Raw genomic sequence first — 24397 nt, forward strand, 5'->3', positions numbered from 1 at the left:
TAGTCAAATACAGAGAGACTGAAAACAGAATGGCAGATGCCGGGGGGGCTGGAGGAATGAAATAGGAACTTAGTGTTTAATGGACAGTTCACTTGAGGAAGATGAAAAAGTTTTGGAAATAAATGATGGTGATGGTTTGCACAACAGCGTGAATATACTTAAAGCCAAAGAACTATGCACTTTAAAATGGTTAAAATGGTCAATTTTATGTTATGTATATTTTACCACAAAAATAAAAAAAGCCCATAAATGTTCACAGCAGTATTAAGATCTTAACAGTCAAAAGGGAGAACCCAATGTTCATCAACTAATGAATGGATAAATAAAATGTGGAATACCCATACAATGGAATATTACTCAGCAGTAACAAGGAATGAAGTAGTGATACATGCTTTAACATAAATGAACCTTAAAAACATATGGTAAGGACAGAAGCCAGTCACAAAGAACTACATATTATAGGATTACATATTGTAGGATTTCATCTATGTAAAATGTCCATAATGAACAAACTCAGAGAGACAGAAAGGAGATTAATGGTTGCCTAGGGCTGGGAGTAGAGGGGCTAAAGGTTGATGACTAACAGGAATAGGGTTTCTTTAGGGGTGATATAAATGTTCTAAATTGTGATGACAGTTGCAAAACTAAAAATACTGAAAGGCACTGAATTATATACTTTAAATGGGTGAACTGTATAGTATGTGAAATATATCTCAACAGAGCTTTTTTTTTTTCTTTAAGCCAACAAGTGACTGAATGGAACTATAAAATAAAGCAAAGGGATGAATAAAAGATAACTACGAAAGGATAGAAAACCACTGTTTAAGGGTGCCTGGGTGGCTTAGTCATTAAGCATCTGCCTTCAGCTCAAGTCATGACCCCAGGGTTCTGGGACCAAGCCCTGACTCTGGCTCCTTCTTCAGCGGGAAGCCTGTTCTCCCTCTCTCATTCTACCTGCTGGTGTATCCTCTCTTGCTGTGTCTCTCTCTGTCAAATAAATAAATAAATAAAATCTTTAAAATGATTTGAAAGAAAGACCAGTTTAAATTCTTGCTTTGAATAAATAAATAAATAAATAAATAAAATTCTTGCTCTCCCATTTATTATCTGTGTGACACGAGCTAACGTTACTTAACCTTTCTGTGCTTTAGGAACACCTCCTACAGGGTGACTATGAAAATTAAAGAATACTTAAAATACTTAGTATGGTACATGCTACATGGTTGTCCTTCCCACCCTTACCCTCCTACCTAATGCTAAAAATTCCACCATCAGTTCTATGGATATAAATTCAGCGATTATTATTTCTAAATTTACAACACAGAATTAATGTCTCTCCCAGGCAGCAAATAACCTAAAAATCACCAACTATATGCTACTGACAAAGCAATTCATTTTATTTTAATTCCAGTACAGTTAACATACAGTGTAATATTAGTTTCAGATATACAATACAGTGGTTCAACAATTCCATACATCACCCAGTGCTCATCACTACAAGTGTACTCCTTAATTCCCTTCACCTATTTCACCTGTCCCGTTCCCCGTCCCCCTCACCCCCCGCAATTTCCCTCTAGTAAACATCAGTTTGTTCACCAGAGTGAAGAGTCTGTTTCTTGGCTTGTGTATTTTTTTTCCTTTGCTGGTTTATTTTGTTTCTTAAATTCCACATGTAAGGAAATTATACGGTATTTGTCTTTCTCTGAATTTTTTTCACTTAGCATTATACTCTCTAGCTCCATCAATATTATTACAAATGGCAAGATTTCCTTCTTTTTTATGGCTGGATAATATTCCATGGTGTGTGTGTATATCACACACACCACATTTTCTTTATCCATTTATCTATCGATGGACATTTTGGTAACAAAGCAATTTTAAACTGTAATTCACTGCCAGTTGAAGCCTGGTACAAGGGAAAGATAAACAAGTAGCTCTTTTCACCAATCATCTCTCAACTTCTTTTTCTCTCCCCTTGTGTCTTCTTTCCTTATCCATCTGACTTTTTACCTTATCCTTTATTCCAAAGTTCTATTCTTAGACTGCTAATGATCACGAGAAAGGCAATAATAACTTATTTTTTCCATTATAATAGATATTTAGAAAAAAAGTGACTGAGGTATAAGATATGAACAAATAAGTATCTTGTATATAAATACCTTGTATAAGATGAACTAGTACCAAACTCTACTCAGCTAACCCACCAAAGTTCCCTAAACAAAAAGATGAGCAAATTTTAAAAGGTAAGAATAAAAAGGAATGCAAGAAAGCTCCCACTTTCCCTTGTGCTAATGATTCTCATACTTGTTTACCTGGAGACAGAAGCCTGTGGCAACTGGAATTTCTCCAGACTATCCCAAATGAAGTTCCACTGACTTAAAAGATGCTTTCATTGGTGTTAATGCAATTTGACATATTAAATTATGCTTCCAATTTAAATATATTCTTATTTCACTTCAATGTTAAAGAATAATTTACTCAAACTATTTTAAAGGACAATGACTTTCAAAGAGGCACATGCATTATAAATGCTTCCAGAAGATGATTCAGTAGAAGGATATGGTTAAGTAGCATAAACAGATGAAGTGCCATTGGTTTTTTTTGTTGTTGTTGTTTTGGTTTTTTTAGATTTTATCTGAGAGAGAGAGAGAGAGAGAGAATAAGAGAAAGAGATCACCAGCAGAGGGGGACAGTAGAGAAGAAGACCCATGGGGCTCAATCTCAGCACCCCAGGATCATGACCTGAGCTGTAAGGCAGACGGTTAATGGACTGAGCCACCCAGGTGCCCCATGAACTGCCATTGTTTTGCTATGATTCTGCATACTTTCAGATCAGAAAATTCCTACTAAAAATACTTCAATAAAAATTCATTAATGTTATCTCTATATAAGCTTTTAGTACAATTCTAACATATTGTAACATTTAAAAAGAACATACCTCTAAAGAAAAGTTGCTATAGAAGCCCTGAAGTCTGGGAACCTGGGTGGCTCAGTCATTAAGTGTCTGCCTTTGGCTCAGATCATGATCCCAGAGTCCTGGGATCTAGACCCACATCAGGCTCTCTGTTGGGTGGGATGCCTGCTTCTCCCTCTCCCACTCCCCCTGCTTGTGTTCCCTCATTATTTCTCTTTGTCAAATAAATACATAAATAATCTTTAAATTTTAAAAAAAAAAAAAAGCCCAGAAACCTTTTCTCCCACCACAAACTCCTTAATGCCTAACTTAATACCTCCTTAATCCCTAACTGTACTGTCTCATTCTATTTCACTTCACTTTACTGGACAAAGTACAGGAAGTATGTTAAGTGCTTTTAATATAGTATGTTACTAATCCTCACAACAATCTTATGAAGAAGATATTAATATCACCATTTTATAACCTTCATGAAAGGTAACATTTCAGAATCTTCAAATACATATCACAAGGAATAGCCATACTAGAAGCAGTCAAGCTAACCATCACTCTTTTCTAACTCTGCTGGTTTCCTTAAGCCTGTACTCAACTGGTTCTCTTCCTTCCTCTCCATCCACTCCTCCTGGTCTCCATTTGTGGCTCCTCTTTTTTCTCCTGAGTCATCTGTACTCAATGTGTACCCTCTCTCTCAACAGATCATCCATTTTTATGGCTAACCTCCTTATTAATCCCTGTCCATTACAAACTACTATCATCTCACTCTCCGAGTCTCCCTGCTTAAGTCACACAGCAATTTGTGTTGGATTTTCCTTTGAAATGTCCCTCGTTCATTCTTTTGTATTCCACTGATACTGCATCCACTAAAACCAAAACCCTCAACAGTTCAACTCAATTACCATTAGAGCTCTTGGTTATTATTCACTCTAGTCTACTTCAGTTTGTATATAATAAATAGTATTTCATTCATACAACACACTTACAAAATGACAGGCATGTGCTAAGAAGAGTGAGAAAGAGACACCGCCTTCGAGAATAGGACACAGCAAAAGCAAAGAAAATGTTCAAATAAAAAAATTATAGGTTGTAATAAACAGTGCTTTCAAAAAAAAAAAGGAAAAAAGAGAGCTACTTTAGATACTTGAGTTAGAGATGGATTTTAAGCTGACATTTTAAAATGAAAAGGAGACGGTCGTGTAAATATTTAGAGTGGTCCAAGCAAAGGAAACCACAACACATACATTCTAGGAAGGAAAAATCTTGGCATGTTTTGGGAAATGACCTAGTCTAATGTGACTTGAGAATAATAAAGGAGAAAGTGATACAAAGTAAGGATGAAACAGACACAGGCCAATTTTATTCCATGCATTTAAAAAAAAAAAGTCATTGAAGAGTTTTAAGCAGGGGTGTTCTAATCCAGTAAACACTGAGAGACTGCTAGTGCTCCATAAGGTCTGTTTTCTCCTCTCCTTCATTAGCACACGGCTATACTACATCTTCCAGCCTCCTATGTAGTTAGGTGGGATCATGTGACTCAGTTCTGTCAAATGGAATGTTGGGTGAAGGCAATACATGCCACTTCCAGCCTGGGTCTAAAAGCTTCTTTTGTACCCTCATCTCTTTTCAAAACAACCCCAAAAAACACATGGTGGTAAAAATGATGACTTAAAAAAGACAGAGGAGGGGCACCTGGGTGGCTCAATTGGTTTTGTGTCTCATTCTTGATCTTGGTTCAGGTTTTGATCTCAGGGTTATAAGTTCTAGCCCCACGCTGGCCTCTACACTGGACATGGAGCCCACTGAAAAAAAAAAAAAAAAAGGAAAAAAAAAGAATGAAGAGCCTGTGTCCCTGAACGACTGCATGCAACAGAGGTATCCCAACTCCTACTCCATCACACACATCCACTGGGCTGTAATGTGAGAAAGCATTACAAATTTCCATTGTGTTAAACCATTAAGATTTGTTGCTTATTCGGGTTGTTAGCATACCATCAGTAATAAAAAAAAAAAAACCCAAAAGATTTCTGTAAGATTTTATTTATTTATTTGACAGACAGATCACAAGTAGGCAGAGAAGCAGGCAGGAAGAGAGAGGAAGCAGGCGCAGAGCAGAGAGCCGGATGCGGGGCTCGATCCCAGGACCCTGGGATCATGACCTGACCTGAAGGCAGAGGCTTTAACCCACCGAGTCACTCAGGCGCCCCAATACAGAAATCTTGAAAACAATTCTCTGCCTGCTCTATCAAGAATGAGTCAAAAGGAAAGAAGAAAACAACAGAAATTTAAAAATCAGTTAAGACTCAACAATCACCCAATGAAAAACCAAAGAACTTAAATAGACATTTCTCCAAAGATACAAATGGACAATATAGTAGATAGTAGATGATGCTTAGCATCACTAATCATTAGGAAAATGCAAATAAAAACCATGATGGGTTAGTACTCTATATCCCTCCATTAGAATGACTACTATCAGAAAGAGAGAAAAAACAACCAGGGCTGGTAAAGATTTGAAGAAATTAAGAATCTCTGTACCCTGTTGGTGGGAATGTAAAATGGTACAGAGATCTTTCTTAGAGACATAATTTGTGAAGCATCCCCCTATCGATACTATTTAAAATCAGAGGACTGAACGAGATCACCTGTGAGAGACTAAAAGAGAGAAATAATTCCAGGACAAAGTTCTAAAATGCTGACATAAAAAACTAAGCAAATGAAAGATATCCACTAATTCAAATCCTTTTTTTTTTTTTGCCAATTGCCTAAACTGGATATACAGACATCACATATTTTATTATTTCAATGTCCTAAAACTGGCAACATCATCCCACTGCTCAAATCTGGACTCACTGATATTTTATCAGATAATCAGCATTTGGTGAGTCCTTTTTACTATGACCTTAGGGATGCCTGTCTCTCTAGACACGATTTCCTGTTTTCTCTTTCTTTCACCTTCTCTTTTATGGAGGTTTTCTCCTTCCTTTTGTGGGTGGAGCACATCACATAATAGCTTTCTAAAAAAGGAAGTAAGGAAGAAAAATTTTTAGAGACCTTGCATGTCTGAAAATGTTTGCCCTCTAAACTTATGCTTAAAAATTTGGCTAAGAGGTGCCTGGGTGGCTCGGTCAGTTAAGCGTCTGCCTTCGGCTCAAGTCATGAACCCCAAGACCCAGGATCAAGCCCCATGTCGGGGTCCCTGCTCAGCAAGGAGTCTAATTCTCCCTTTCCCTCTGCTCCTTCTCTCACTTTCTCTGTCTCAAATAAATAAAATCTTAAAAAAATGAAAATAAAAAATTTGGCTGGGAAAAGAATTCTAGCCTGGAAATTATTTTACCTCAGATTTTGAGAGCACTGCTCACTATCTTCTGGCTTGTGAGGCTGCAGCTGAGAATACTCAAATCTCTGTAATGTGACCCATTTCCTCCACCTCTGGAAGTTTACAAGATCTTCGTCTTATGTATTTCAAATTTTCAGAAGAACAAACCTCAGTGTCTATAGTATTTAGTTAGTTATTGTCTCTGGCTTCAAACCTACTCCTCTACTCTGCTTTGTAACACTGGGGGGCTGGAGCCCTATAAATCACATTTCTCCTTTGCTAGCTGACTCCCTGTTAGATTTGGAGAATCATCTAAGGGCCACAAGAAAGACACCAGAAGACTAAAGAAAGGAACAGGGAGATATCCCTTCAGGTAAGCATCAACCATCGACCAACAATTTTCTCCCTGGCAATAGCAAAGATTCCAGCAGCAGCAACTGGCTCCAGACAGCAATTTTTTGCTTGTGTTTTTCCTGCCATTCATAGACCAGCCTCATCAGGTCTCCTAAAATACCTTTACTTTCTGAGCAGGCAGAAGTCTGAGTTTCAAATCCTTGGGGCCACTCTTCATGCTTCTAAATAATCCTAGTATCTTTTCTTTCCTCTCCCAGCCCCATGGGGTAATAATTACTTCCTATAGTTACTATCTCTACTACCTGAGTGCTCCCTTACTGGCTTTTCATTTCTTCAGTTATCTAGTGTATTGGTTTCTGAAGGCTGCTGTTAACAAACACAAACTGCATTGGCTTAGCATGAAAATCCATCTCGCAGTTATGGAAGCCACAGGTCCAAAATCAAGGCACTGGCAATGCCCTCTCTAAGGCACAAGGGAAGGATCTGTTCCAGGACTCTCTCCTAGTTCTGGTAGCCTCAGGTATTCCTTGGCTTATAGATGGCCATCTTCTCTCTATGCCTGTGTCCAAATTTGTGTCTAAATTCCTCCACTATTAAAGAATACCAGTCATATTGGATTAGGGTACACCCTGCTGACCTCATTTTAACATGATTACCTCTGTAAAGACTCTATTTCCAAATAAGGTCACATTCTGAGGTACTGAAGGGCTAGGACTTCAACATCTTTTTGGGGTGACACAATTCAATTCATAACATGGATGAACAATTCTTTTTTTTTTTTAAGATTTTATTTATTTATTTGACAGAGAGAGATCACAAGTAGGCAGAGAGGCAGGGAGAGAGAGAGGGGAAAGCAGGCTCCCTGCTGAGCAGAGAGCCCGATGTGGGGCTCGATCCCAGGACCCGGAGACCATGACCTGAGCTGAAGGCAGAGGCTTTAACCCACTGAGCCACCCAGGTGCCCCTAAACAATTCTTTGTATTAAATTCTGTAATAATAGGTGGTATGATCTCCATTTTCCTAACTAGTCCCAGATTTGAGAGTATGCACTTATTTTCATCCATTTTCCTGAGTACCCAAGGGCCTCTCAATCTGCAAAATGATGTTCTTCAACCCTGTGGACTTTTCTTGTTTCACTAATATTTCTTCTTCACTCTTCTCTCTGTTCTCACTGGCACTTCTCTTAGATGAAGCTGACCTCACAAACTGACCTTTTATCTTTTTATAGCCTGTTTCCATATTCTCCTCTACTTCAATTTCCTTTCTTCTATGGGGTGTTTTTTCTTACTATTATGCTCTAGTTTTCAAAAATTCTTTTTTATTCTGAAAAAAAAATTTTTTTTTGGTCTCTTGTATGAAAAGCTTTCCTCATGAACCCTGGTGATCCTTGATTATCTGCTCATATTTAAAAGTAGGGCCCTAGGGGCAGCCTCACTGGCTCAGTCGGTACAGCATGTTACTTCTGATCTCAGGGTGATGAGTTCGAGCCCCACATTTGGCACAGAGATTACTTAAAACAAATAAAATAAAAGGCCCTGGGCTAGAACGGCTGCAAGCACAGAGATCATCATTCAGATCATCAAGATCTAAGGCCAAAAATAAAAACAAACAAACAAACAAAAAAAAAAACAAAAAACAAAAACTTGCTTGGACTGAATTACAATTATTAAAATATGGAAAATGAACCAGACCACAAAAATGTGCAACAGATCCTCTGTGCCAAGACTGCTGAAGAAGAGCTGAATACATCTTTCTTTCCATCTTGAAGCTTTGCTTTCAAAATTCTCTTACACAGATCTGGACAAGAAACTAGAGTTCAAAATGATCTGACTGATGACAAGGAGTTTGATATTCCTCAAGGTGATACTCCTCCAACACTGGCAAGTATACTCAAACTGATGATGAAGAGGAGTCTTTTGTTCTTGAGGATCCTACACTGTTAAAAATTGATACTATTGACTCTCACTTCTATGATATTTTGTCTGTGCCAAGTTCAGATAGTGGAGACTGCACCAACTTAAAAAGGAAGAAAATACCAGATCCTTTTTCACCCCTTCAATCAGTTAGATGACATTCACTTTTGAAGAAATTTCTGACCAGAGAGTGTCTGCAGCTGACAAACTGGATGCTGGCCTGCCTGCTGCAATTGCAGTGTCCCATCTATAGCAAGGGGTACATCTCCTGGATTGGCTTTAATATGTGATCAGAATCAAGCTTTGCAATTGTCTGAGGAACACTAGTGTTGGAGGTCAGTATGGAACCACCTCTGCCTTCAGTATCAACAATGACTACTCAAGACTTCTCTGTGGCTTTGCTAAAGGACATATCATGAAGTGGGATTTGGCCAGTGGAAAATTTCTAAGATCAGTAAGAGATGCTCATCCTCCAAGAATAGCATATTGCACATTAAGTTTACAGATGATACAACTCTTATAATTCACAATGACAGCAGAGTGTGTTTTTGAACTGACTTTTTTATTTTTAAGATTTTATTTATTTATTTGACAGAGAGAGATCACAAGTAGGCAGAGAGGCAGGCAGAGAGAGAGAGGAGGAAGCAGGCTCCCTGCTGAGCAGAGAGCCCGATGTGGGACTCGATCCCAGGACCCTGAGATCATGACCTGAGCTGAAGGCAGCAGCTTAACCCACTGAGCCACCCAGGCGCCCCTGAACTGACATTTAAAGATTTATTATTATTATCTGAAAGAGAGAGCAGGAAAGGAGGGAGGGGCAGAAGGAGAGGGAGAACCAGACTCCCAGCTGAGCAGGGAGCCCAACTCAGGGCTCCATCTTAGAACTCCGGGATCATGATGGGAGCCGAAGGCAGACGCTTAACAGAACTGAGCCACCCTAGTGCCCTTTGAACTGACATTTAAGAGAGAGATGGGAGTGAGAACATGAGAATCTAGGGTCTGTTCAGTGGTTCCAAGGGTGAAGTTTGCTGTATTGAGCCTCTCCATTCAAGCCTAAGTTGAGAGACCATCCCATCATACAGTTTTCCTTGGTCATGGCATTCTTAACAAAGATACTGGTCACTGGATTGAACAATCCTTGAAAATGGAGATGATTTTTCGCTATGGACAGATTCTCCCAGTGTTCCATTGCCAGCCTGGCACTTTGTGGTAGTGCTTAATTATGTGAATCCCATACCTGACTTCTGCAGAGATGTCATCTGCTACTGGTTAAAAGATGAATCTGAAGCAATACATATTACTTATCAACAATAGCATCTTCACCTATACTATGACCTCATCATCAACAATAGCATCTTCACCTATACTATGACCTCATCAACTTTACTTGGATAAACTCATGTACAGTTGCGCTCTTGGACAGTGTGAACAAGTTGCACGTGATTGATCAGCAGGATCAACTGATCCTCGATTGATCAACTGATTGAGGAACTGGAAAGAGTGGAGATCTCAGAAGTTCAGTTGGTCTGTAACAGCAGCCATTTCAAATCACTAGCCACTGGAGGAAATGTTAGCTAGGCACTGCCTTTGGTTGGAGAGGTTTATCAATCCACTAGCAGTTATGGTTCTCAAATCTTTTATTTAGGGACAATATCCATTTATGTGATAATGCTGAGAAGCTGGTAAGAGAGTGATCATCTCCTGAAACAAGACTGTCTTACAGAAGCCTTGGCTCTTGCATGGTCTTTCCATGAAGGAAAAGCAAAAGCAGTAGTGGGATTATCAGGGGATGCCAGTAAGCAAAGACTGTGGTTACAGACCAGATGGTAGAAATCCTATTACAGTATGCAGATCAAGCTCTAAAAAAATGTCTAGACCAGTGAAAAATCCAAGTGATGGAGCAGCATTTTAGGATAGGGTGCTGTCATAGTTTATTACTCCCTGCTACAACAAAAGAATCTTTTATTTAGCAGGATGTAAGACGAACTGAGAATTCAGTGGCCAAAGGAGTGTTTCTGGAGTGCCCTGAGCCATGCATTGTAAATGGTAAGTTGGTGGGGATGACCCCCAGGTAACGAAAGACCTGACTGTTAATGTCCAAGATATAAAGTTAATGGAAAATGTGGAAGTCCTCATTGAATATATGGATACCATCAGCCTAGATATTCAGCAAGTAAATTTATAAAAAATTTACTAATATACAGAATATCATTTTTTTTAAGGTTTTGTTTATTCATTTGACAGACACAGATCACAAGTAGGCAGAGAGGCAGGCAGAGAGAGAGGAAGGGAAGCAGGCTCCCCACTAAGCAGAGAGCCCAACATGGGGCTCGATCCCAAGACCCTGAGATCATGACCTGAGCCGAAAGCAGAGGTTTAACCCACTGAGCCACCCAAGCACCCCAGAATATCATTTCTTTGATAATACTTAGCTGATTGCGCCTCACTTGCCTTCTATCCACCCCAATTATTTACTGAACACTTTTGGTAAGATGTCTCTTAAACCTTAAGCTGACTCCAAAAATCTCTAAATTAGAAAACAAGATGAAGCATATGAACCTATTTTTTTTAAGTGAGCATGAGTCTGTATACTCACAGAAACAATTCTGGAATATACATACCAAAAAAATAACAGTGATAAATACCATTCAGAGGAATGGAAGATAATTATACAAGAAATCTGTGATGAGACTGCTCATACAATTAAGAGTAAACATAACTGAGTATTTTGGTAGCCAAAACTTTAAGAAAAAATAAATATATTTATTTTTTCCTGTAACAATGTAATCCTGTTTCTCCCACTCTGACATGTGGCTTAAATTAATTCTCCCTCTCATTTGCGGTATCAGGTAGAAAAATAAAATTTTACATAAATCTGTATATATGTATAAACACACACACTTATACACATATATTACTGCCTAAAACAGCTTTTTGCCTAGAACCAAAATTATTCTGCCAGTTATGATTTATAAATCTTCTAAACTACAGAGAAGGCTGATGAAAATGACTCATTTAAAATACGACTTGAGGGAAGCCTGGGTGGCTCAGTTGGTTAAGCAGCTGCCTTCGGCTCAGGTCATGATCCCAGCATCCTGGGATCGAGTCCCACATCGGGCTCCTTGCTCCGCAGGGAGCCTGCTTCTTCCTCTGACTCTGCCTTCCACTCTGTCTGCCTGTGCTCGCTTTCACTTGCGCTCTCTCTCTGACAAATAAATAAAATCTTAAAAAAAAAAAAAAATACGACTTGAGGGGCACCTGGGTGGTTCAGCGGGTTAAAGCCTCTGCCTTCGGCTCAGGTCATGATCTCAGGGTCCTGGGATGGAGCCCCTCATAGGGCTCTCTGCTCCATGGGGAACCTGCACCCCTCCCCCGTCTGCCTGTCTGCCTATTTGTGATCTCTGTCTGTCAAATAAATAAATAAAATCTTTTAAAATAAAATATGACTTGAACCTACTGTCAATATAACAACTGCCCCTTTCCCCATTCTTTACAGTATACATGCCTAAGCTCTGCACTTACATGACAAGACAAAAAACAATGCATCTGTGTGTGTGTGTGTGTGTGTGTGTGTGTGTAGTATGTTCCATTACTTGTTTCTTCAACATTTTGTTTATCCTACTCTTGGAGATTTTACATTAAAAATCTCCTATCTCTGATAATTGAGTATAATCTATCAATTCTTAGTCATAACTTCACAATATGCACTAGACTAAATCAAAACAAAGAGCTTCAGGGGTGCCTGGGTGGCTTAGTCAGTTAAGCATCTGTCTTTGGCAGAGATTATGATCCTGGAGTACAGGCATCAAGCTCTGCATCGGGCTCTCAAGTCCGCTTCTCGTTCTGCCCTCTCTCAAATAAATAAATAAAATCTTAAAAAAAAAAAAAAAAAAGCTTCCGGAAGCTCCAAGATTATAAACTGAAGCTTGAGTGGGAGTAAAGTTGTAGTCCAGAAACAGCCTTATTAAAGGAAATCAGAAACTTTATATTACAAGGACAGGGTAAGGCAACTTTTTCTCTAAAGGGCCAGATAATAAATATCTTGGGCTTTGTAGGCCACATACAGTCTCTCTGTCGCATATTCTTCTTTTCTTACAAACCTTCAAAAATGTAAATCATTCTTGGCTTAAGACAGTACAAATACTGCTTAGGCAGTACAAATAAAGTTTTTGAGAGGTTCCAATTAGTGGATTTAACACTACAGGTTTTTGTTTTTAAGGAAATTAACACAGTAAGCAAAATATACAAGGAAAGCAAGCAATAAACTAATTTCTTCAACCTAAAAAGACAGTTGGACAATGGGTTACTACCTCAGTGAATTCCAAAAAGGTAAAGCCTAACCCAGGAGTTGAAAAACCCAATTTATACCTTGGAATTCTCAAAAGAGTCAGGAATTGGCAGCACCGGCTACCGCTACAACTGAGAAAAGAGGGGATTAAATAGGGAAGAATGGGTGAAAGCTAAGGAGTGGTTAAATCCTTAGACATTTCCTCTCCAAATCTACCTGATGGTTGACTACATAACTCTGAACTGGGGTCACCAGATACAACTAAAAATCTGTGTACCTTATCAAAAGTGGGGAATGAGAAATTCAGTCACACACACACACACACACACACACACACACACACACACACACGAAGGGGGCCAGTCAAACCTTCAGCCCTCAAGAAGATTGTGTTTTCCCTCAAGAGGAAATACCTCCCGGACATCAGGATTTTGTTTTGGGTTTTTGTTTTTGTTTTTGTTTTTGTTTTTAAAATGGGCTCACTTGGACCACCATGCAATGAAATTCCAAGTCTTTAAGACCCCATCAATTCAAGCTTTCAATCTGATGACTGAAATTATCTCAAGATAACATCCAAGAATTACTGACACCTGAAGCAAGCCTCCAACATAAAAGTTAGAAACCAATTTAAAAAGAGTCTCCAAGAAAAAACAAAGGCAAATGTCCTCAGAAATCAGAGAAGAAAATGTATCCATGAAACTAGCAAAGGATACGCTCTATAAAAAATAATTTTTAAAGAACAAAGAGTTCTTGGGAAATCAAAATCTTGCCGGCAAAAATGAAAATTTCAGCAGAAGGCTTAGGAAATAAAAGTTAATGAAACCTCTCATATAATACAGAGCAAAAAGACTAGGAGATGAAAAATTAAGGAAAAAAAAAAAAACACCAAGGTCTAGTCTGAGACACAAACAGAACTAGCAGAAATAACATAAAATTTTCAGAGAGAAACAAAAGGAAGGAGAAGAAATTATTACTGTAGACTGAATTATGTCTCCTTGTACCCCCCCATTCATGTTGAAGCCCCAACCCTGAAAGTTACTGAATCTGGAGACAGGACTTTAGAAGGTAACTAAGGTTAAATGAGATGTCATAAGGGTGGGGCCCTAATCCAACTGAACCTGTATCCTCATTGGGCGAGGAGGAGAGAGGTAACTCTATCAAGAAAGACTTTGTGGGGCACCTGGGTAGCTTAGTTGGTTAAGGGGCTATCTTCTCAGGTCATGATCCCAAAATCCTGGGATCAAGCCCTGCATCAGGCTCCCTGCTCAGCAGAGAGCCTGCCTGCTTCTCCCTCTACCTACTTGTGTTGTCTCTCTCTCTCTGTCAAATAAATAAATAAAATCTTAAAATAAAAAATAAATTATTTTTTAAAAAAAAAGAAAAAGAAAAAACAAAAGGCTCTGTAAGGACACAGTAAAAAAGAAAAAAAAAAAAAAACAGCTGTTTATATAAGCCAAGAAGAGATCTCATACAGAACCAACGTTGATAGCACCTTGAACTTGGACTTCTTAGCATTCAGAACTGTCAGAAAATAAACTTCTGTTGTTTAAACCACCTAGCCTGTGGTATTTTGTTACAGCAGCCCTAGCAGACTACTACTACAGCCATCAACAAATAATTTAAGAAAATTTCCCAGAACTGACTAACATAATTTTGCAGGTCTGAAGTGCACAATGAATATCCAGGAAAACACCCAAGAACAGATCAGGCCAAGTCACACCGTCATGAAATTTCAGAATACAAAAGATACAAAATCTCAAAAAAGAAAAAAAATATTAGGATCAGGAATCAGAAGGTTTTCAAAATTCTCAAAAGGATCACAAGCCAGAAAACAATGAAGAGATGCCTTCAGAATTCTGAAAGTAAATTATTTCTAACCTAAAATTTATTACTCAGCAATAAATTTTGTCTCCCAGGGGAGACAAAAAAAGGGGGGGGGCATTTTATTAATAATGCAAGATCTCAAACTTCATAGGATTCTACTATGGGATATGTTCCACCAAATGAGAGGTCAAACTGAAAAAAAAAACTACGTGATTTAACACAGAAGAAAGGCAAGGGGAGTCACTAGTCTTACAATAAGGAAGAAATCCTAGAAAACTGCTATGAATAAGACAGAAAGCTGCTCCCAGTAGGTTCAAAAACTGGTAGACAAGAGTCACTATACTTCCAGGTACACATACCCAGAAGAAAAGACTGTGTATGTCCACTGGAAGACAGGTAAGTAAATGTATACAGCAGCTTTATTCACAACAGCTACAAAACTAGAAACAAACCGAATATTCATTAATGATGAATTTTTTAAAATTGTATATTTCATCCAACAGAAAACTATTATCAGTAAAAAAACACCAACTACTGCTGTACCAACATCATAGGTGAATCTCACAAACACAATATAAGCAAAAGCAGTCACTCACAAGAGTGTATACACTGCATGGTTCCATTAAGTTCAAGAACAGGTAAAAATGATACAGGTCAGAATAGTGATTAACTTTTGGGGATAGGAAATAGTGCTTAAGAGGACACATGAGAGAACTTTCTGGAGCACTGGAAACACTTCCAGATCTGCAAGACTGTACTGAATTCAGGACCAAAAATGAAACTTCAACAAAATATGACTTCATCCGCTACTTTGGTAATTTGAAAGGGGACGGGGAGGGAGGGAGATTTCAAGAAATAGGCAGGCTATGCATAGGCAATCAAATTCTCAACAGATAACGGTAGAAAAATATAAAATCTAAATGAGAATGAGATTGGTTTAGGATGGACAGATCCCACAGAGAAATACTGCTGTCATAAAAAAATTGATCTGGGTGATAGGTAGATGGCTACAAATATAAAAACTCATTGAACTATACAATGAAATTTGTGTACTTTGCTATTTTAAAAAATTCAAAGGACACTTTCTCTAACAAGTTTTTAAATAAATCAACGACATTTCAACTGCATCATCCCACAACAGGAATTAATCAAGGGAGAAAAAAAATCTAAGGCTTTATATACAAAGATCTTTATTTCAGAATTATTTTTACTAAGGAAAAAAACACCTGGAAATAATATTTAAATAAATGATTGCCATGCAAACCCTGGATTTTTCTAGTGTGAGAAGAGAAATTATTTGGCCTTTTTTTAATTACCAGCAGCCAAACTTAATATTAATTAACCTAAGGGAACCATCTGCCCAGCAGGAAGAGCAGGTTCATGGGTTCCAAGGCAAAAAAAATCTTGGCTAGTGAAGGGAAAAGGAGGAGAAAGGGAAAATAGCAAGAGATAGAAGTAGGCAAAAGCCAAATCATGCAAGGCCTTATAGGCCTTTTTAAGAATACGGAAGGGTGACTGGCTGGCTCAGTCGTGGAGCACGCAACTCTTTTTCTCAGGGTTATGACTTCAAGCACCACAGTGGGAGGAGATATGACTTAAAAATAAGATCTCAGGGGTGCCTGGGTAGCTCAGTGGGTTAAGTCGCTGCCTTCGGCTCAGGTCATGATCTAAGCGTCCTGGGATCGAGCCCCGCATCGGGCTCTCTGCTCCACAGGGAGCCTGCTTCCCTTTCTCTCTCTCTCTGCCTGCCTCTCTGCCTACTTGTGATCTCTGTCTGTCAAATAAATAAATAAAATCTTTAAAAAAAAAAAAAAATAAGATCTCAGAAGAAAAAAATATAAAGAAAAGAAATGGGGGAAAAAAAACCATGGAAAAATTAAAGTAACTGACTTCCTAGGGCAGAATTCTGGGGGGAAGGGGCTATACACAAAGTATTCTAAATGTTTCTAAAAATAAAAAATGTTCCCATGCAAGAACATTTAGTACCTGGAATTGGTCAAGAACTGCTAAGGAAAATTTTCCAAGTCTTATACAATTAATAGAAAGTTTTTATGGTAAACATAAATTTTTGTTTTGCTGGGATGCTCAAAAAATACAAGGCATATTAAATTCTTTGTTATATCAATTATCTGAGCTGATCTAAACACAACATGATTTGGAAATACATACTGAAATTTTTGGAAGGCTAATTCTTAAAAAACAACAGAAAAGCTTTTTAGATGCATCCATTTTTTAAAAACCATATTCTCACTGCTTTATTCCATTGGTCTATTTCAAAAAAAGCAGAAATTATCCATATGTCCAATTCAGTAAGCCTTAAATACAACTTCAGGAATAAAGAATGAGAGAATCAATGTTTCAACAAATATAACTAAAGTTTTCAACTAAAAATATCAACAAAAATAAACAAAGTTTATTTTAGCAGATAATTTTATTTAAAACCAAAGGGTAAAACATTCCTTCCAGAAACATTTCATCTGATAATTTTCTGTGCTACCTTACACTATGCAACTCTTACTACATAAGTGTAAAAAAACCCAAAAAAACAAACAAAAAACAAAACCAAAATCCCAAAAACGAACAAAAATAACCAAGGCAACCCTATGCTACTGCTGTAACAGCAACTTCACAGTTAAGAGGAAAAATAAATGTCAAGAGCAAATTTATAAAAACTCTGACTTCCCAAAAGAAACAAATGTTTTCAGAATATTTTGCTCAATAAACTGATTGCTCAATAATCAAGTTTCTGACAGATGAACAAGAGGACAAAGTAGCAAAATGCAAAAGTGCTGCTGTTCTAAGAACCTAAAAAAGAAAAAGAACATTTGGCTGGATCATTAAATTCAGTTATGTGATAAACCCTCCAGGTTTCCTCCAAACCACTGAAATGTTCACATCTACTTTGAAAGTATCCAAATATTCAGTCTCTCGGAATTAAGAGTTTCAAACAAACTAAACTCCAGGAGTAAAAATTCTAAGAGATACATTCACCTTTTAAGGAATCATGGACTCAACTACAGAGATGACAATATGATTTGTTAATGCTGTTAATACATCTAACAAGCAAAGAAAAAGACTTTAAACCCATTTTAATGATTTGAACAATCCAAATCAAGATCCCACTGGCCTCACACAGAAGTTTTCAATCTATGCAAGATGTAAAGACACAAAATGCAAAGTAATATGAAGCAAACAAAAAAACTGCATTCCAAGAGATGAAAAGTAGTACACCTTCTTAGGAAATACACAGGGAAAACTTTTTTTTAAGGAATACACAGACCAGGGCACCTGGGTGGCTCAGTGTAGTTAAGCCTCTGCCTTGTGGGTGGCTCAGTGTAGTTAAGCCTCTGCCTTGGGCTCAGGTCATGATCTCAGGGTCCTGGGATGGAGCCCCGCATCAGGCTCTCTGCTCAGTAGGGAGTCGGCTCCCCGCATCAGGCTCTCTGCTCAGTAGGGAGTCGGCTTCCTCCTCTCTCTCTGCCTGCTTCTCTGCCTACTTGTGATCTCTATCAAATAAATAAATACAATCTTGGGGGAAAAAAAAAAAGAAAGAAAAAGAACACACAGACCAAGGGGCACCTGGGTGACTCAGTCGGTTAAGCATCTACCTTCGGCTCAAGTCATGATCCTGGAGTTCCAAGATGGAGGCCACACAGGGCTCCCTGCTCAGTGGGGAGTCTCCTTCTCCCTCTGCCCCTCATCCTGCTCGCATTCTCTCTCATTCGTGCCATCTCTCTCAAATAAATGAATAAAATCTTCATATAAAAAAAAAGAATACACAGACCTTGAGTTAGGAAATCAAGGTCTGAGTTTCAGCTCTGCCACCATCATTTGATGTGCGAATTTCCGTGTCGTTATTGTTTCATTTTCCTTACCTATAAAACGAAAGGTTGTAATTCCAACATTCCCACAATACTGTTCCATGATATTACAAAACAAGTTCACATAAGCTTAAAAAAACCAAAGGAATAATAAGACAGTAAGGGCAATGGGTTCAAAGGAAAGCAACAATACAGAGAACAGAATGATCTGGAAGGCTGTACTGAATTCAGGACCAAAAATGAAACTTCAACAAAATATGACTTCATCCGCTACTTTGGTAATTTGGTGGGGGAAGGGGAGGGAGGGAAATTTCCTTTCAAGAATAGGCAGGCTATGCATAGGCAATCAAATTCTCAACAGATAAAGGTAGAAAAACATAAAATCTAAATGAGAATGAGATTGGTTTAGGATGGACAGCTCCCACAGAGAAACAGTGCTGTCATTAAAAAAAAAAAAAAATGGGTTTTGAGCAGACTATTAGAAGACTAGGGAATTCTGAGAAGTACTCTGTAGATAACAGGGAGCTATCACTGGTTTCACAGAGGGGAAAGACAATTTTACGATTAAGGCAGAAGGCAGGACATATTGAGTAGGTAGAAAAGGTAGGCAGAAAACCCAATTAAAAGCTAGTGTAAAGGGGGGGGGGGGCACCTAGGTGGCTCAGTGGGTTAAAGGCCCTGCCTTCAGCTCAGGTCATGATCCCAGGGTCCTGGGATCAAGCCCGCATCGGGCTCTCTGCTCAGTGGGAGCCTGCTCCCCGCCCCATCTCTCTCTCTCTCTGGCTGCCTCTCTGCATACTTGTGATCTCTGCCTGTCAAATAAATTAATTAATTTTTAAAAATCTAGTGTAAAAGAACATATCTCAAAGAAATTTCCAAAAAATGGCTGACAAAAACTAGCCAATATTATATGGATAGAGGATGTCAAAAACAAAACCAAGGTTTGTGTCTCGGTAGCTCCAACTGTAACACTACTGAAACAAAATCTGCCCATGGAATCGTAAAATGAGGATCATCCAGGTAGAATTACTGCCTTAATTAAATAATCTTTAAATATCAGTTGTCTTCCTGAGGCACCTGGGTGGCTCAGTCAGTTGAGCAACTGACTCCTGGTCAGTTTGGCTCAGGCCAAGATTTCAGGGTCATGAAACCCAGCCTAAGCCCCAATCACACTCTGTGCTTAGCAGAGAGTCGCTTGAGATTCTCTCCCTTTTCCTCTCCCTCTGCCCCTCCCTTCCCCTCAACCAAGTGAGTAGGCTCACTATTTATCTAAATAAATAAGTTTTTAAAATATCAGTTGTCTTCCTAAAATAGCATACCCAAGTACTTATAAAGAATTTGTTGGGTGCCTGGGTGGCTCAGTGGATTGAGCCTCTGCCCTGACTCAGGTCCTGATCTCAGTGTCCTGGGATCAAGCCCCGCATCGGGCTCTCTGCTCGTCAGGGAGCCTGCTTCCTCCTCTCTCTGCCTGCCTCTCTGCCTACTTGTGATCTCTCTGTCAAATAAATAAATAAAATCTTTAAAAAAAAAAAGAATTTGTTAAATGCTTAGTGATTTCACGAGTTTCCTCCAACTTACCAACTAAAGAAATCATTTACTGCTCTGATGTACCTAGAGAACATTTAGATTTTTCCATATTATAAAAGTAAGTAAATTGTAAAAGTTATTAAAGTATGATACTATGATAAGAAACAATGGACTGCATTCTCTATTTATTAAATGGAGTCCTCCTGATGAGTGATTTATAACAATACTTATATTAAATCTACCTTGAACTTTTGGCAAGAAAGTTCTCCAAAGTGCAAAATAAAAATAAGCCCAGAGCCATAAAGTATCATTCAGTATCTAACAAAACATCCTGTGTACACTTCAAATTTTATTTACATGGACCCGAAAGCGCTGGTAAAATCCGGACTAAAAGATAATGCATAGAAAAATAAAGTGAACAATTTAAAATTTAATACGTGAACAAGCACAGCTGAGTCTTGAGCATTTTGTGAACAGGACTTATAGATATTATAGCTATTTTCTCCAGATCACAATTTTCCCAAAAAAGAAAATTACAGAATGTATGATCAAGATGGAATGAAACTACTATTCATCAACCAATCTATATTTCTTGTTCCGTTCAAACTGTGAATGGAAGCTTACTTAAGAACCGAATATAACTGACAATTATCAAACAAAACCTTCTTCTTGGATTATTTTCCTCATTACCTTGTGACCTCGCTGAAGATTAAGATTTTAGAAACTGTGCTTTCCAGGTACTTAGTAAATTGTATAGTTGGTTTTTCATCAATCTACCAAAGTAAGACTTTTAAAAATGAATTACCTCTTGCAATATTTACCCGTTTTGACCAGACACGGAGCTTTTTTGCTTCAACCTCATTCTTTCCTAACTCCGATGTTTTCTTACCAAATCTAACGGGTAGAATTATTTTTCGGTGACCGGCTCATCGTTCGACAATGCCGAGCGCCTATAATGTTACAATTCTCATCCCTAACCAAAATCCAGCTTCCCGAGCTTCTAACGGCAAATTTAACTTTTATGGAAACACCACAAAACGTCACAAAACCAATTACTGAGATTCTTTTTTTTTTTTTAAACAGGATATATTACACTTAAGTCAAAAGCTCACAGCTGAAGCAACAAGCAATCGTACGAAACTACAGCAGGTCCATATGATTAAAATAACCCAAATTTTAATCTGGGGTGGGGGAGGGGCAGAGAGCGCATCCCAATGATGTCCACCCTCAGTACAGGTTACGACCCTCTCCCCTCCTGTAAGGCTCGAGGTGAGCGCGCCCCTTCCATCCTCGACCACGTCCTACCTTCCCCGGCCCGGATTACGCCACAACAGGCAACAGGACTTTTTAGGGAGAAAAAGAACCAAGGGAGCGAGAGCGCCGCACACTCGACTTCCCAGCCTCTAAGGAGCGGCCGGCCAGAGCGAGGTCTGGGGCTGCGGGGCCCGGGGAACTGGCTAGAGGGTCGCGCTGAGCAGCGATGCAAACGCCCAGGCCCGGCCGAGCGGCCTCCCCGCCCCCTCCGGCTCAGCTCTGGGCCGGCAGACGGCGCCTGGGGGGCTAACTTCGCGGGAGAAGAGGAAGCGACGCAGCGAGTGGCAGACTGCGCGGACGCATGGGGAAAGGAAAGGCTGTCTGTGCGTCTGCCTACCAGCAGGACCGTCTCACCTTCCTTCTGCCGGGTCCGTGTGGCCCCAGCTCACCTGAGGAAGGGACCGGGAGACCGCCGCGGCCGCCGCGATGGCCGTTACGGCACGAGGCCTCGGTTCAGCCGCCGCGTAGCTCTGGCGAGAGGGGCGGGACGCGCGCGGCCTGCGGGCGGGGCTCCGGCGTCGAGTGGCCGGGAGGTCGTAGGCGGATCCGCGCGGGCAGGAAACCCCCTCCCGGCCCAATCCGATAGGTTCAGTCGCTCCCTTTTCTCCTATCCCTGAAGCGAGAGTTGTCTGCGCCGCGCTCGGATTGGGCCGGCCCGTCTGTCAATCAAGTGCTGTGCTGGGCGTGGAGCAAACTGAGGCTGTTCAGCAGTAAGCTAGCGAAAGGGTTAGATAGTGCTTGGCCTGACCTTACCGTTGCCGTTTTTGCCACTCCGGTTGCTGTGGCGAATTACTTTGGGCCTCCCTCCTCAGCGCCACATTAGAGACTACAGAGCAGAAATTACTGCTTCCCGAGTTCCGCCCCAACGATTCTGGGAGCTTCCTCCAGGTTTCCGCACCTGAAGTGGGTCTTGTCAACAGAAGGTTTTTAGGGGCAGAGAGAAAACGAAAAACAAATCAAAAGGCCTGGAAATGGGAACCTGAGAGAAAAAAAAGTAAGATGTATGGTTAATTTGAGCCACAAACCGAAATAAGCTGAGTCTGAGGATCTTCCCAGTACCGTGGTACGTGAATAACTTCCAGTCTCAGCTGCGGTAGTCATGCTGTGAGGAGGACAATGACCTTCGGTGTCAAGTGTGCCCATTCTCAGCAGCCCTGTCACGGCCACCTGCCAGATCATCAGTCCGTTGGTTCTCCCCACGCCAGTACTGCAGCTCCCCACCTCAAACTGCTTCATGCCTTCTGAGCCATCTCTGTGGCTCCGCTCCGCTTAGGTGTCGCCTCCTCAGGGAAACCTGCTGGGATAGTTACCTTTCGTAGAACACAAGTATTTTCCCCAAACAAGCTGCTGAATTTGTTCGTATCCCTACCTAGATGGTAAACTCATTAAGTCAGGAACCATGTCAGTATTTTCCCTCACTGCTTACTACATAATAAATGATAAGTAAATATTGTTTGAGGCATTAGTACATCTTCCTTTCCCTTCTTTGAATCCTGGCCCTAACTTGAAGTCCCAAGGGTCACACTTTTCTGCAATTAACTTCAAAATCATTCATTTGAGTTTTGACGTATGTGGTTTGGTTGCCATTATTGAGGGTCACAACATCAAGCACAAATCACCCAGAACCCCTTCCTGGCTTCAAGTTGGCTCTGGCAAGTAAATCATGAAACTCTGGGCAACAGCTATTGTATGTCCACATCCCATTATTAGCATCCCAAGTGAATAATATAAGTGAAATTCAAATTTATTCTAATAGCCTAAATTCCTTTGTATATTTATCATGGCTACAATAGACTGAGTTGTCCCCTCCCAGAATTCATATGTTGAAGTCCTAACCCCTAATGGGACTGTATTTGAAGATAGGGCCTTTAGGAGTTACCTAGGATTAACTGAGATAAGAGTGGGGCAAAAAAAAAAAAAAGAGTGGGGGCACCTGGGTGGCTCAGTGGTTGAGTGTCTGCCTTTGGCTCAGGTCATGATCCCACAGTTCTGGGATCGAGCCCCGCATCAGGCTCTTTACTCCATGGGAAGCCTGCTTCTCCCTCACCCACTCCCCCTGCTGTGTTCCCTCTCTCACTGTGTCTCTCTCTGTCGAATAACTAAATAAAAATATTTAAAAAAAAAAAAAAGAGTGGGGCCCTAATCTTACAGGATTAGTGTTCCTGTAAAAAAAAGAGCGATTTTTCTCTATTTCCACCGTGAGAGGACTGAGAAGGGGGCCATGGGCAAGCCTAGAAGAGAGCTCTCAGCTGTAATTCACCAAGCTGACATGCTTATGTGGGACTTCATCTTCTTAGAACCAGGAGAAATTAAATTTCTGTTATTGGTATTTTGTTATTGGCAACTCAAGCTAATACAATAGTTTTATTTGTTAAGACATCTTATAAAGTTTATGGATTAAAATGCTATTAGATTCTTTTTTTTTAAGCTGGAGAAATGATTGTCCAGAGGTGAAAACGGTTCTTCCAAAATCATACAACTGTTAGCAAAACCTGGCTCAGTTCAATTCTGTGTACATATTTAACACGTGATGGGTTGGAGGTGTTAATAAAAATACAACAGGTTCTTGCCATCAGGCACCTTATACCACTGTTGTAAGTGTGGAAAATAAACCCAGAAAAATATGAAGTCATAAGTTTAGATTTTATTTTGTAAGGGAATATGTATTTTGAATGAACCAATGGTCTGAACAGACCCTTTACAAGATTTTCATCTAGATCTCTTAACTACTGTGTGCCACCTATTTAAGCAATAGAAGAAATGAGGGAAAGAACTTCCTTTTAAAAGGGTTTTTAGGGTGCCTGGGTGGCTCAGTGGGTTAAGCTGCTGCCTTCGGCTCAGGTCATGATCTCAGGGTCCTGGGATCGAGTTCCGCATCGGGCTCTCTGCTCAGTGGGGAGCCTGCTTCCCTTCCTCTCTCTCTGCCTGCCTCTCTGCCTACTTGTGATCTCTCTCTGTCAAATAAATAAATAAAATCTTTTTTAAAAAAGGGGGGGGTTTAGTTCTGTGTAAACATTTTAGTTTTATTTCTTTAAGTTTCCTTATCACCCATTCTTACCAGGAAATATTTTAAAAAAAGAAAGAAAGCATAGGATAGAAAGGTAGCTAGACAAAAGTCATATATGAAGT

At 39.7% G+C, this 24397-nt stretch overlaps 1 protein-coding gene across 5 annotated transcripts in view; it reads right to left on the minus strand.

Moving 5' to 3' along the window:
* Positions 1-22412, minus strand: part of NCK1 (NCK adaptor protein 1) — an 82660-nt gene extending 60248 nt beyond the window's left edge. For 3 of the 5 annotated variants that reach the window (XM_082690953.1, XM_082690952.1, XM_082690954.1), the window contains exon 1: positions 21623-22412. The gene's annotated coding sequence lies outside the window, so the exon portion shown is untranslated. Of the gene's footprint in view, positions 1-21605 lie in introns of all 5 variants that reach the window. The other 2 variants (XM_082690956.1, XM_082690955.1) reach the window with 2 other exon arrangements.
* Between the last annotated feature and the right edge of the window lie 1985 nt (positions 22413-24397).

The sequence above is a fragment of the Mustela nivalis genome (genome assembly GCF_964662115.1).
Source record: "Mustela nivalis genome assembly, chromosome: 1".
Taxonomy (NCBI): Eukaryota; Metazoa; Chordata; class Mammalia; order Carnivora; family Mustelidae; genus Mustela; species Mustela nivalis.